The sequence below is a fragment of the Leptinotarsa decemlineata genome, unplaced genomic scaffold (genome assembly GCF_025532065.1).
Source record: "Leptinotarsa decemlineata unplaced genomic scaffold, Ldec_3_MD MMD2_tig00026369_RagTag_RagTag, whole genome shotgun sequence".
NCBI lineage: Eukaryota > Metazoa > Arthropoda > Insecta > Coleoptera > Chrysomelidae > Leptinotarsa > Leptinotarsa decemlineata.
In genome coordinates this window covers 5,501,899-5,518,166 of record NW_027412709.1, presented here as the reverse complement: position 1 = coordinate 5,518,166, position 16,268 = coordinate 5,501,899, and positions in this window count along the sequence as shown.

The following is a 16,268-nucleotide window of genomic DNA, read 5'->3' as shown; positions in this document are numbered from 1 at the left end:
AAAAACCGCGACACGTGTTTCGCTATATAGAGTAAAACGGGGGAATATGGCAACTTAAATTTTGAACGCTCACATTCTAACAAGTAACCAAGTTAGCAGCAGGACAATGGCGTCAACTTAGAGCGTATATAAATATATCTTCATGTGGCGTGAAATGCTCGTTGCCGTATTCCCATTGACAAATATGTTACATACAGAAATGTCGAATAATACGCTTTTGCCATATTACCCGTACCTATGGGTATTATGGCATGTAGCATTGGATAATATGGCAACATCACTTTATAATGTAAAAATTGGAAATAACGTTATTTTCAAGAAAAGTTGCAAAATCACTAAAAGAAGCTTTAATTTTCAATAAAATATAAATTAGAATAAAAAATCTTCTCATTGAACAACAATAAAGGCTGAAAATGACATACTTTGAACTGCTGTTTTCTTTTTATCTGTCTCCGATAACGGAGTGCAATCCTCGCAGAATCTGTCAGATTGAGTACAGATTTCGTGGACCCATCGAAAACATCGTACACATTCAAGCCAGTCGCACTTTGTCTAAAAAATGTTCGTCACATGTTGGGCAAATATCTGAATTATCAAACTCGATTTCTGAATCATCGCTTTCCTTCATTACTACCTCTGTTTCGTCCGATGAACTGGACCTATGACTCTTCTGCATTGAGATAGTTCGCTTCTTTTTTAATTTCGTTGTCATTGTTTGTTTCTCATTCTGGTAAATTTCTTCAGACCTTCTTGGTCTTGCTTCTCTTTTCTTTTTCCTTTTCCTTGTTTCTTTGATTTATTCATTTCTTCTTTGCTTTTTTGTAACGAATTGTTTCGAGTGAAGTTAGTACTTCAGCATGTTGTTTTCGATGACCTCTATTGTTACTTGGTCCTGATTCTATGCGAGGAACCGGCAGAGTTTCTTCGAATGGATTTCTGTTTTCACGAACATTAGTTGCAATAACATCTTGTCTGTAGATATTTGGAAAGCTATTATCATTTTGCTTCTCGATGACAGTTTGTTCTGGATGAAGATCATCTGAAACTTGTGGTACATCGTCAAGGACAAATGAATGATCAGGAATCTGTTCGGGATTGTATGGAAAAATTCCACATGTTCTGAACAAGGATGTCTCATTTTGAATAGTTCCTGACTTACACCAGGCAATACTTGAAAGTGAAGCGAACTGTAAACGGCCTAGTTTCCGACCCGGATTTTTGTGAACCCAATTTTGACAAGTTTGAACCCAATAGGTTTTCAGGGGCTTGAAAAATGACCGGTCGAGTGACTGAAGCCAATTACTGCTGTGTCTAGTCAAAGAAAATAAGATCACATCATTTGCTATCGCATAATCTAACAATTCGACATTCGAACAGTGAGAAGAATGGCCATACAAAATCAGTAAAACCTTACCGGCTCCTTTTCTCGGAACAAAACATTCTCGAATCAATTAGAAAAAAAGATCAGATGTAATGTAGGCAGATTTTGCGCGAAGATGGTTTACCACCGACTGGTAGACCATCTTCAAATTCTGCTTTTTTAGTTTTGTCTCTTAAATATGCAACAAGGTCGTAGAAAACTGCCTCTGCTTTTACACAGGCAATAACAGAGATTGTTTTCCCCTTCTCAGCACTCGTAATACAAGTGAGCATTTGTGTGGAGGTGATTGACAATGTTTCATGATGAATATCACGGAATAGCAGATCATGTTTGGACCCATCAACACAACATCTAGTGATTTCAAGCTGAGATCTTGCACAGAGAGGAACATTGGTTCAGAAGAAAATTCAAGGAAGCCGCATACATGTTGTCCAACAACGTATTCAGCCAAGCCAGCGTAGAAATACGCAACATATGGAAATCTATCATCAAGCGAAAAATGGCCAACTCCCGCCAAAACGGTCATCTCCCACGGAACCAGTGAAGCGGAAAATGGAAAGCGGGGATAAGTGAAAGTACTCGAACGACCTATAAATAGTCATCTCTCGGAGGAATCCAGTCATCACCCGAAGACGATTGAAGATACTAACAATCGAAACGTCGTGAGCTAACGTGACTTGGAATCTCTCCAATTTTAATTTTTTTATTTTCTTTTTTCATTTCTTTATTTTTTATTTATTCAATTGTTCTATTTTTACTGCTATTTTATTTCACTATTATCTCATTTCAGGTTTATTTTGCTTAATATAATTATTATTTTCAGCTATTCATTTTTAATTCTTCTTTTTTAGTTGTTTCAGGGATTTCAAATCATTTTATATAGTAGACAATAGAAGTCCGAACTAGTGAAATACAACTACCATATTAGCGCCTTCATTTGTCACAACTTATACCCGGATTATTATTCAGCTGCAATCCTGATTCATCAAGGTTGAAGATTTTCTGTGAGTTATTCAACGAACTATTTTCTTTCAAAACGTTTACTAGTAATTCGAAATATTTAGCACATTCTTGTCTTGTCATTCCCTTAGCTCTGGCGGTGGATAGTCCTTGAGCTCTACGTACAGCCAGGTCAGGATGTCTTTTCATAAATGACAAAAACCAGTCCTGTCCTGCCATTTTTGTCTCATTAAAATTAATTGAAATATTTTGTTGGATAGCAAAGGAATACGCAATTTTTTTATATCTCGAGCTGATAAAGCAAAACCATGTATCTAGATAAACTAGATTCTTGTTCAAAAGTAAGACAGCTTTTGCGGCCTGGGGGAATTTTCTTCAAATTTCCTGATTCTTTTCTTCTCATTATAGTTCTGACCGGACCTTCATAAATTCGACTTATTTCTCGAACTGACCCTCTACCATTGAGAATGTCCCTAACTGCATTCTGAACGTCTTCTTCTGACCACTGGCCTCTTAAATTTCTCCAGACATAAGAACGTGGCATTGTTTCAATCTGGAATGAAAAATTCTATAATCCACTCCATCCATTACATCAAACAATGAAATGAGGTAATATGCCGCACTACCGTTTTATGAGACATATTACCCCAAAATACGAGAGAATGATTGAAACAAAAAATTACAAAGCCCGCGTAAATGAATTAAACGTAACAAATGGTAACAGTTAAGTTAGAAGCCTTGTTTACCACAATAATGATATTCAAATCTGATCATCAATACTTGATCCAAAAATCTTTTCCAAAATTCGGTTTACTAATTTTTCTGAGGTTCACTTACTGGATTAATGGCACCATTCACAAAATTGTATCAATAAAACAAAAAAATAACTGTAAGAGTAGGTAGGTAGGTAGGTCTGAAGTGAGTGGGTCCATTCGACCCTCCACCGCAACCCATAAGGGTTTATTGTGGCTCACACCTATTCACACTCGGCCAAATAAACCCAGCTTCTTAACGAAGCCGATTAGTTTGTATGGTGAGTGGTCTTTCAGGTCAGATGGTCCCCAGCGGGGCAGGCATGAAGTATATACTCTACAGTCTCATCATTTTCCAGAGAGAGGCGACACACACTGCCTTCCGACAGTCCAAGTCTCTGCATGTGATGATTCAAATTACAGTGACCTGTAAGAAGGCCAGTTGGATATCGTAGTTCATCCCTACTGTAGTACATCAACTGTTTGTAATCAAGCTTCGAAGGGTGAATAAACGCCTTGGAGTAAGCCAATCCTGGAAGATTCTGCCAGAAGTCCATAACTCTTCTTGCCATCCAGGTGTTCAGTGTTTGTTTGGCAAATCCCAAAGCGATGCCAATGACGGGTTCTGGTCCAATGAAGCCGCTTGCAGCACCCTCCTTTGCAAGAGAGCCAGCAGCTTCATTGTCTTCCAGGCCAGTATGGCCAGGAATCCAGACCAGAGACGATATGTTCAGTATTCCTATCGGGGAGAGTCTTTTTTGGCAGTTTGCTACCAATTTAGACTCTACTCGGTAGGAGCCAAGAGCTTCCAACGCCGCTTGACTGGCCGAAAACATTTTTATTGACTTGTGAGTGAGGTTGGTGTTTTTGATCCATCTGTGAACCAACAACTATCTGCTATTAATATTTCCATTTCCTGGAGGGTCAAGTCGTCTCTACTCGGAAATAGTACTTCTTAAGGCAGTTCGTAGTTGACAGTTGGAGGCATAAAGTCAGAGGTCATTTCCAGAATGCTGTGATTTCCAGTGTTAACCAACATTCTGTTGCACTCTGCATTAAATTGATTTGTGCATTTGGCAATGTGCACAAGTCTAAATGCAGTCCATCTAGCCTCTCTCTCCAGAAAAATGTGGAGAGGAGGTAGATCTAGAAGGATCTCCATGGCCGCTGACGGTGTAATACTGATGGGACCACTGATAGCCAGACAAGTCTGAAAAATATTGCAAGCTACTCTTCCTGACGTGGACCTTGTCAGGATGACAAGGTCATCTGCATAAGCTTGCAGATCAACTTTTCTTCTGTCGATGGCATCAAGCAGACTATCCACCTGGAGCGACCACAGAAGGTGAGATAGTACCCCACCTTGAAGGCAGCCTCTGGTGACCCTGAACCTGAAGAGTCGTAGTTGCAGTTCTGTTTACTAGAATGGTATAGATCCAGCCAGTTATGATCGATTCTATACCCTTTCTGGCCAGAGACAATCCTATAGATTTAGGTAGTGCATTGTCAAATGCTCCTTCGATATCAAGAAATACAGCAACCGCAACTGTAGGAGTGGTGCATTCTACAAATGATAACAGGTGACTAGTGCTGCGGCGGCGTCAACCTTCCGTACTAGCCAGAAGAGAAGCTTTACTCTAATAGCTTCCTCAAGCATGCTTGAGTTTTTCAATATGAATTTTCATCAGGTATCGTTCAGTTTTGTTCAAAAATTTCATAACGAGGATTCATGATACTAGGGATTGAATTAGGTGATACAATGTATGAATATTTTCTGTCAGTTCAATTCATTTATATGGAAACTATTTCAAAATCATCAGCAAACAGAAATTTTAATTTATCTAGTTCCTAATATTAGCAATATTGATTTTGATACAAGTAATTTGGTTACACAACTTATATAGTCAAATGTTGTTTTTGTTGATGAAGGATGAAATTTCCGTGAAAAAAATAGTTATGTGATGGAATTGGCCGATACTTGATGAAGATTCACGCCCGAAAAAACAATTGTATTGCGAAACACGTGTTGCGGTTTTGTGAACTGTTGAATAAGTGAAATGTTCACAATGGAGTGTTCCTTGAGAACGAACAATTAAGCCTTTTGTTAACGTTTCGGACTTCATTATATCCATCATCATGGCTTTGACATGAAATAATTCTTCAGAGAAACAATGAACATTCTAGTACATGCAGGAGAGATAACTGATCAAAATTGAAATTTTTTGTTTAACTGTTTTTGAAACTGTATGAGACAGAATGCTATCGAAGTACGAGGAGTAGTGTGAAATTCTTGAATGTGAAGGATTCCGAATAAAAAATTGGAATAAGTCTCTACTAGGTGTTCAACAGGACTGTAGATAATATTCAGTTTTTTACATTTCCCTCATGTTTAGACAACCTGTTTTTCAGGTAACGTTCCATTTGTCCCTCATGAAATTTTGAACAACAATCATAGTTCAACGCATAAGAGAAAATAACTACGATTTTGACAATGCATACTTCAACATTTCTGATGAGGAACCTCCAAACAAACGAGTGCCCAGACAGAAAGAGATACAGACTAACTCAATAGGGCTTATTTGTGATTGTTGAATCAGATTCATTTTGTTCCAAAGAAGTCTCCACCAACTTTGTACTCCGATATCTTTCTATCGTTCACAATTCGAAAAAATGTTCATTAAAACTTCATATTCTAATAAATAGTCTGTTCCCTATTGATGTTGAATTAATATTTGTATCAGCATGTATATTGTGTTCTTATGGATTTATTTTATTATCAATTATCGTGTAACTTTGATTGGTGATATCAGTTATGAAAACGTCGAAAATATTGATTTTCAAACAAAAAACAACCAAAATACACAAAGTGGGAACAATCAAACAACAGAAGTTTCCGTCTTATCTGAGTCCAATCGGTTATGTTGAAATACTCAATGAGTTAAGACATACCCGCATTTAAGAAATATTCAAGAAAATATCAAAAAGTGGCTTCAAACAGAACCTGGAAATGAACTGATCCAAATTATTGAAAGAAGGATACACTGAATAGTTACCTCGAACAGTAAGTCAAATATCAAGATCTCGAAATCCATTGGATATAATTATAAAAACTATTTTATTTTCAAAATCGTTCAATTGGTCATGAAAGAGGTGGACGTGGGTCCAAACAATATTAAATGCATAATTTACAGATATTCATGCATTTTTATATTATAAATCATGTTCTTATTAGGTCAGATATAATTTCACTGCATTCAGCCAAGATATTCAGGGTGTCATCTTTTCTGGACAAAGGGTACTTGTCCTTTCTGGTCACAACATTAAACCTCTTGCAGTTTACGCAAAATCTCTTCTATCTATTTATCTTAGTCACTTAGACAACAGCTCACGACTAGGAGCTGTTTCATTATTCGATTACTCCTTCCTTCAACATGTCCTTCACAATGGACGCAGCTTTATCTTACTTCATCTCCATCTTAAGCCGCCGCCAGGTGCAGCAATCTCCGCTTGAAAGATTTTCTCGGTGTTGGGAGAGATTCTGAAACCTTTCAGTGTAACCACCTTGATGCTGTCATAAGGCTGAAAGGGCTCGACGAACATAATTTCATCATTTTCGACTTTCAACAGTTTGTTCCTTATGTCCACCACAAATCCGTAGGGGGGCATGATGTCTAGTCCCAAAATAAATTTGTCGACGATGGCCACTAATACCTCAGTTTTTATTCCGCAATTTCCAAGCCTGAGTTTCATTTCGGCTCAACTCAACCTAGCCTTAATCAACCCGAATGAACCTATCCTGGCCTTACCTAACTCGATCTAATCTAACCTAACCCGACTCACCCAACCTAATGTAACTCAACCTAACCTATCCCCACCTAATCTAAAAAAAAAAGAAATGACATTTTTTGCGACCTAGACATATGCTCTTGATATTTTTCAAAAATCGAATCAGAAACCTGAACACTCACGTTCATTTGTTGCTGATTCTATATTTCACCTTGAATGAATGAATTTTATCAGTTGAAACTATCAAAGCATACTATCAATAAAAATATTTTTTGTACTCTGCATTTTAATGAAGCAACGAGAATTGATGAATTTTAACAAATCTCAATATTTCTCGTACATTTAAATTAGAGATATTAGGCTTCGTATATGCTTCGTATATGCGTCACTGAAATTTGAATTATGATTATTTGCATTTTTTCCCGGGAGAAATGAAAATCATTATTTCAAGCATTCAGTGAGATTATGAACACAGAGTAATATTTCATTTCCACTGAATATCTAATTCAACCTGAAAATGTTACCTTTCCGTCTTCTTTATTACATCATACCTACAAATCTCTAGAGAGTGCAAACGAAATCATATTGTAAATGATACATTTTTCATTAGACTCTGCACTCAAAAATAAGTTGATTTGATCAGAAGAGTTCACATCTAATCATATAATGGAAATTTTTTTACACAATTTCTTAAAACACTATTTGTGGAAACGAATATCAGAAATCAATGAAGTGAAAAATAAATACCTATGCCTTTGTTTATTGGGAGTTGTAATTTTTTTTTTATTATTCCGTCAAAACAGGATGTGACAATGAACGAGGAGTATTGAACTGATGAAAATCATATATTCATCAAAGGAAGATGATGAAACTGGTGAAACTGCATGAACGAATAATAAGATCATTATGGACATATTGATGTCACTAAAGATTTTCAGTAGGAAGAGCAAAATATTCTCAAAACGATTTTTTTTGTAGGGGACTCGATATTTCATACTGTTTTTTTTTATTTTATAGCCTTCCATAATCTAAAAAATGAAATATGAATCTAAAGAATATATGTAGTAAAGGGCAAACTGAAAAGTTCACCCCGAAAAGTCACTGTGTAATATGAACTACGGGAAAGATCAATTACTCAGTATCTTGTCGTATACATAAATTTTGTCTACAAAAAAAATCAATTGGAAAAATCAACTATTTATACTTAGCTTTCTTGGGTGGTTAGCATTTCCGAAAACAATCCTTTTCCGTTTTCAAATCCTGTTTTCACTATGAAAATCTTGCCTCACACTGTAATATTGATTCATCTTTTGTTTTTTCAGATTGTGAAAGGTTGTAAACCAAAGAAATCAGTGTAAAATACGAAGGCGAAAATTATACACTGAACAATGTAAAAACCTAGTAGTGATTTTTCTGATACCATATTCACTTTTTTACTTCTCACGGAGGGTGAAATGTGTAAAATTGTTCGCCTGGGAATTTATCTTTTTGAAGTAGTTTGGAATATGACCCGAGTTGACATTTTCAAAATATATTTTTTTGATAATGGATATTATTCTGTTGGTAGTGCATTTTGTAGGAGACAAGAACACGGTTATTTAATTTTGCACCGATATTAGAGGAAGGACGGAAAACAACGTTTGACTCTCGAACTACCGAGAATGTATATTATGAATTTCCAATTCTTCAAATTATTAGTAAAATCAATAATATAAACTGTGATTCACTTCAAAATATTTGAGTATCCCCCATATCAGTTGTAATTACTCATAGGTACATCAAAACTTAATGTTTTGATCATTCAGATAATCATATTGTCGCGATGAAATCATTCCGTAATTTACATTGATCTTCCTTTCATTGGAATAACGAGTTTTGAAACAGTATATTTTTTGTTCATAGCATAGAACAGAGGTCAATAATGGGTAAGTCGAATTTATTTTTTGTTATCATTTTGTTATCACATCCGTAATTGAACTGCATCTGATCATATTCCTTAGTTTCGGAGTATTTCCGAAAAAGTGTTCTCATTTGCGATATGCTCTTGATTTTTTTTCCTTGTACAGCTTTTTGAATTCACTTCTCCAAAAATATTGAGAAATAACATTTGAGTTTTTCTGCATCGAAGACGCCATTTTTGAAATATATAGAAAACTCAAATCCCTTTCGTGAAGTATCACTAATAAAATCGATGGCAGATTGGTCGAAGTTTCTTATTGAAGTAACAATACATTGTTAGATTTTCACTGAACAGTTCACAAAACTGCAAAACTTGTTTCGCTATACAATAGCTTTCTCATGCATCTTCATAATTGTATGTGTTACTTAAATAAGTTATGAATTTTCATCAAGTATCGGCCAATCCCAATCCCGTGTTAGGAATCACATATTAAAAGGTAAGATCTCGTTAATCCTTAGCCTGCACAAGTTTCGCCTTCTGAGGGTTGTCGTTCGTAGAGGTACGACAGCTGGTTAACAGAAAAACAGATTTTAAACAGATATGCAAGTGTTTTGTTTGGAACAGACTGTTTCTGTTCACTGTGAAAACTATTTTGTGAATTGACTAAGCTGAAAATTGATTATTGAGGGCAACGTTGATTGTGAAATAGTCTCAAGCATTAGATAAATCCATAAACCTTCGCAAAAAAATGTATGTGAATTTCTCAATAAATCTGACCATCGATTTATGAATTCATTTGAAACTTATTAAATGTCTTTTCCAAAATGTTAAAAATGTATTCTAACATCTATTCTCAAATCGATGTGATGTGATACATTTCTCAATTCATGATATCATTCTTACTATTATCAATTATGTTGCTCTAGTTGGGCCCTATCCTCGAAGTTGGGGAAAGCGAACCAGCATTATAAACAAATGACCATTTTCCACACCGTGGCGTAAGTGATCATTGCAAGTACAGTGCGACAAGAATGACAGCCAATTCCAAGAAAAAATCTCGATAATTCATCCGTTTTTTTTCTCTTTTCGGACAACATTCGTTTCGCCAGGAGCTGAAAACTCTTTAAATTTAGTCAAAAAATGTCAACCACTTGGGCCCTTGTCTTAATCCATAAAAGTGTTAACAATGAGTACCTACTCGAAACATCCCAAGTGTTTCTGCGTTCTAAATATCCATTTGTTTTTCGACAATAAACTTTCGTTTGGAGAGAAGAGCATTTCAATTATATGCAAAGATGAAATACGAAAATGATAAGTGATAATAAAAATAAAAGAATTAACATGAAAATCCAAGCAGATAGATATTCTGAACGGCTGCGCGATAAAAGAGTTATGAAACGTTAATTTTGTAATGAAAATTTATGATACAAAGTGAAAGTCAATAAAGGAATACATTGTCTGTAAACTGAATAGTTGTAGAAAAAACCGTACATCTCTATACCCATAGCGCGACTGTGGTAGACTAGAGGGCTGAAGACACCATTGTGGCAGGCCAAGATGAACCCCTCAGTTATCGACTCCAGCCCACTCAACCTGAGGAAAGCAAAGGTCAGCCGCTTTGATAAGTTTAAGTCTTCAATCATCTGAACAGAGTGGTCTAATATCGTTTGCTCTGATTGCCAAACGAACAATATCAGGCGTATCAGCATGTATGAACCTAAGGGTGGAGAATGTCAAGTTTAAATTAGACATAACATTCTCCCTTATTACACACCACTGATTTATTATCAATGGCATATGGCAACGCTGGTCAATAGCGTAAAATTGTAATAGGTGGAATGAAGCACTCTTAGGGCTGCCTTATGTTAATAACATCTACGAGCTACTAGCTGGGTCACTTGTGAAATAAAACGTCATGAACTGTCTATCAAACCATGATAATTCTTTCGTTATTGCAGTTTTTGTTTATTCAAATAAATTTGATAGCTGCTGTCATCAGATACGGATTTCTCCACATCAAGTTTCGAATGTCAGGCAATTCCAAAAAGGCTCGTGCCGATCGCAAGAAGGCCGATCTTTTTAAAATCTAATCATTTGGTACACCTTCTTATAGTTTTCTCTCATTGTAAGTACGGTTTCAGAACGATGCCGGATATGCTCTAACTGTATTTTATTCTCAGTTAATACACTTTTCAATTATCATTCTCTTCTCGATAGATTGACTAAGAAGTCTCTATTTTTTTTTGTTTTTTTAACTCCATATCACTCTACGAGGATGGTATTTTTCCCAGTCCAAGAGAAAATATGAAGTATAATGAGTAAAACAACGACTCCATGGACAAACAAAAAACAACGTGAAAAATCTTATAAAAAAGGTTAATCTCTATAAATCAGAAGAAAATACCGCCAATTTGACTGTGTTATTTACTAATTATTTAACCTCTTAAAAAACTACAAACGCACCAACTTGGTACGAAATACTTTCAGTTACTTTTACTTTAGGAAGAGTGGTGTCTAACCTTGAATTTGCTTCCTTTTTTGTAATGGTAATCTGAACTCTAGCTAATCAACCCACACTAGGAACCCAACAATATATAAACTATTTGCAAATAGGAAGGAAACTCAGACAAAATAATATGTGAACTCTCTCTCAATATCACCTGGTTAGTATACAAAAAAACAAACACTTGCATAACGCCTCTTTGGTGGTTCATGGTCAACCATATTTTCCGTTGATCCGACCAACACTATTATTCTCAACTTCCCTGTACCAAATATTGGATTACGATTTCGCTACCGCTCAGCCTTGAAGGCGAAGGGATGACACCCTCGAACCCTATCCACGAGCTGTCGTGAACGACACCCTTCTTGGCTCTCGCAAGACTCCATAAGCTCTAACTCGCCCGCCTTTTCCAAATATCCCTGAGAGTTGTGTCCGCAACGCTAACCACAAAAACCTTATCCCAGCGTTTTCAAGTTTCCCAATCGTATGATCATCGGCAGGATGTAATATATATATATATATATATATATATATATATATATATATATATATATATATTTGTTTAGTCTAGCCCAACTTGAACATGACCAGAACAACAGTTGAATGTCCGACAGTCATAAAGTAGTTCAAACATTTTTTCAGCTTGGAAAATATCGACACCGAAGAACAGGGTGATCGACCTCGACGCCTGAATAAAATAAAATTTTCTTGTTACTATCGCAATGGCAGTTATTACATGTTGATGGATATAGGCCGAGGCCGCATGTGCATCAGGGTCGTAAGCGCCTGGTGGCAGGGCCTGTACCTTCTATACTTACGGTGAACCATTCATCATTCATCCTTAGAAAAGCACAGGTCAGGTGCTTTGAGGTCTTCAATAAAAAAAAAACTCCATGTATTGACTTATATTTGTATTGCTGCAGCATTTGGCTCAAAGAGTTACATATACAAACTGTAAATCCTCTCCGTAATCCTCGTAATCCAGGAAACATCTGGGAATACTTGGTGTTATTTATACGGTAGTAAAAAACATCATCGACGGTTTCGAGGAAGGTATTTATACATCAATCACACTTGTAGATCTCAGTAAAGCGTTCGATTGTATTTCTTACGATATTTTAATAAAAAAACTTGAACACTATGGTGTTAGAGGTTTACCTCTTCAACTTACAGAAAAAACTCAGTATATCTCCGATAACAGAAAACTATATGACTTACGTGAAATGAAATGTGGTGTGCCCCAAGGGTCTATCTTGGGACCCCTTTTTTTTCATCATTTACATCAATGATATTGTCATGTATGCTGATGATGCGACATTGATTAACATTTACGACATTGATTAACACAAAATCTGAACTTTTTCGCAAATCTTACGAATAATATGAAGTTCCATAATTATTATATCAGAAACAAAAATCTGCTAAAAGAACCAAGACATCGTCTAAGCAAGTCAGTCAGAAACTCTGTTGATATTAGGATATATAACAAATTACCTGACGAAATTGAAAATCTAAATTATAATCAATACACATTGTTCACACTTCATGACCTGCTACAAATGTAATTTTTTATATAACGTAGTCAATAAACATCTTTCTATCTATATATCTAGATATCAATCCCGGAAAAAATATATGTAACATACAAAACAAACGTTTTTCAGATGCATAATGCATAAATCATAAGTCGTTTCTTATAGGGTAAAAATAATTGGTCGTTTTAACACTCTGCAACGATATCTTTTAAACTGATCTGAAATAACATCATTATGGATTACTGACAACTTCAAATATTTTCAAAAATGTGTTTTTGAGTTTGCTACAATATACTTTTCCGTTGTTCAGGAAATTAGGTATCTTCATCAGAATCATTCATTTTGAACAAATGTCATTGTATACGAAGTAAATCAGAGTTTTCCTTGAAAATTTTTATTGCGTCATTCTTCCATTATAATTCCAATTTTTTTTTAGATTGACGAAAAAGAAAAGCTCCACGAGAGTTTGATAAAAATTGAATTGATATGAGACATATTTATTGAGTTCATTATTTCACCAAATACCCATTTCAATCATGAAAAACTCATATATGACAACCAGTACAAAACATCATTAGGATGACGATTATATATTCATAATTCAAAATTATCTTGAATGAATGAAAACACTTGTCTAATTCCCACTAATAAATAATAGCTTATTTACGAAGCGATTTCAAGCAATAGAGCATTACTTTTGATGCACTGTTTGGACCTTTCGGTGTAGTAATGAATATTGCTGGAGTTTATTTCCAACACCAAACCGTTATTTTCAACACCTCGACACGTGTTTCAATCACCAAGTGATCATCTTCAAGAGGAAGATTGAACTGTGTTCCTACGTGTCCTACGGTCCTTATTGAATTAAGTCCCTTTAATACATTGTGCATTCAATATGTTGAAAAACCACCATTTTCATAATTTGCTTTTGTTTTATTTTGTTATCATTTTGAATAAACGTAGTTAAGAAATTAATTTTAGCATAATAAAAAAAAGGTGTGAGTTGAGTTGTCTAAAATAAATACATTCATTCAAGAGTTTACTTGAGATATTTTTTTTGTCGACTTTAACATGGTAGCAGAGCGTAGTTGGTTAACCTGAGGTTCCGAAGTATATGAGATATTTGCAAATGAAAAGAAACTGCTGAAATTTTCATGCTGAAAAATTCTTGAGATTGTAGCAATCATTTCATCCAGCTGAATCCAATCTCTACCAAAAGCAATATGGATGCAACTAAAATACAAATAGGATTATTTGAGGGAAAGTCAAACTGGTCATCATTACGAAGTATTGAAGGCGGTACTGAGGTATTTGAAGAAAACTTAACTTCGCCCGAATCTTTACCAGAAAACGCAACCCAAACTCAGAAAACAAAGTATGAGAAGAAGTTCAAAGACTTCAAGTCAAGTAGACAATAATGCTTTAGTGGTTTTCACAGTAAATATGACTCAAGAAACTCTTGAAAAAGTGATGAGGTGCACTACTGCACGTGAAGTGTGGCAAGAGTTACACAGGCTGTATGATGGGTAGGTATGTTGAGGACAAAACATATGATACATGCATGCAATTCTTCAGCAACACACGACACGCAGAAGATGACATTCCATCTCATATTTCTAAACTCTAAAATCTTTGGAATATTCTGCAAAATGAAATCACCAAGGATAAAGTAGTAAATGGAAACACCTGTAAATGCGATCTAACAGAATTGTTACTGATTTGTAAGATTTTGGAGACTCTTCCTCCAGAGTATTTTTGGTTCAAGTCAAGTTCGATGTTAATGTCGAAGAACGATAGAAAAATTGATAGATTAACTAACCAACTTTGTGCATACGAATAAGCTTTATCATCCCAATTCTTAGTAAAAAAGGAAGTGATGTTCTTGGAAAATAGAAAAAAATTGAAAGCAAATCACAATATGAACCTGTTGTGTGAATATTGTATACGAAAAGGTCATAAAATGAAACAGTGTTTTGAGTGGAAAGCAGATAGGAAACCTGCAAAACCAGGAAATGAAAAAATAAAAGCAGCGATACCAATGTGACTATCGTAGAAGAAACAAGCTCTGTGTTGTATTCTACGTGTGATAAAGACATTTGGTATGTTGATAATGGGGCTACGAACCATATCACCAATCAAAGTAATATGTTTCAAGAATACACACATTTTGATGGAAATCACCGAGTCAAAATAGCTAATGGATATTCAATCCCAGCTCTAGGTCAAGGTACTCTGAGAGTGAAAGCTAGTGTGAATGGAAGAAAACAGATTTCCAGCATGACAAACGTATGGTATGTTCCAGAAATGAACAAAAATATTTTCTCTGTTTTATCCGTGCAAGATAAAAACACGGATAGCCTAATAATTTCAAGTGCTGAAAAATGTCAAATAAAACTCTCCGGAGAAACTATTTTAGTTAGAACAAGAAACAGATATGGAGAATTGTACAAACTGTATTTGAAATTCTTCAAACCTGAAGTTGCTGTTAATGTGAATACAGTTTGCAATGAAAACGTATCACAGCTGTACCATGAGAGACTTGGCCACCAAAATAAGAAACATGTGAAATCGCTACTCGAACGTGAACTTGGTATACATGTCAATTTGGACAGTGAATTTTGTGAGGGATGCGTTTACGGAAAAGCTCACACAATGACGTTTGGTACCAGAGACACAGCTTATGTTCCTGCACAACGAATACATGCTGATGTATGTTGACCTTTTTTTCCATCCAAGTCAGGTTACCGGTATTATGTCCAGTACAAAGATGATTTCAGTAGGTTCCGTTATGTCTTATTCATCGAAGTGAAATCTGAAGTTGTAGAGAAGCTGAAGATTTCACTCGTAGAGATTAGAGCTATGGGCTACAGCATTCAGAAATTATTTTCTGATGGAGGTGGAGAATTCTCAAATCTTCTGCCCTGAGAAAGATCATTGGATTCGAGCAATGGAAAAAGAAATTGAAATCCTAAATGAAAATTGAATTAGGATTATGGAAGAACTGCCACCTAGTAGGAGAGCAATTTCATGTAAATGAGTTCACAAAAAGAAGCTGAATGTAGATGGTTCTGTAGATAAATTCAAGGCCAGATTAGTTATCAAAGGTTATTTACGAAGGAGGGGGGGAAACCACGATGAAACCTTCATCCCTGTAGCAGAAGGTAGTACGATAAGAGCTGTTCTGAGTACTGCTGCTATTAGAGAAATCACTCTCACCCAGTTTTATACTACTTCTGCATTTCTATATGGCGAGCTTGACGAATAAGTTCATATGAAGCAACCTGAAGGATATGAGATTGGTACTAATCGAGTGTGTCGGCTTCAGAAAAGTTCATATGGACTCAAGCAAGCACCAAGATGTTAGAATAAGCGATTCCATGATATTGTGTAGAAACTTGATTATCAGCAGAGTAATGCAGATCCATGTTTATACATAAATAAACATGGGAAT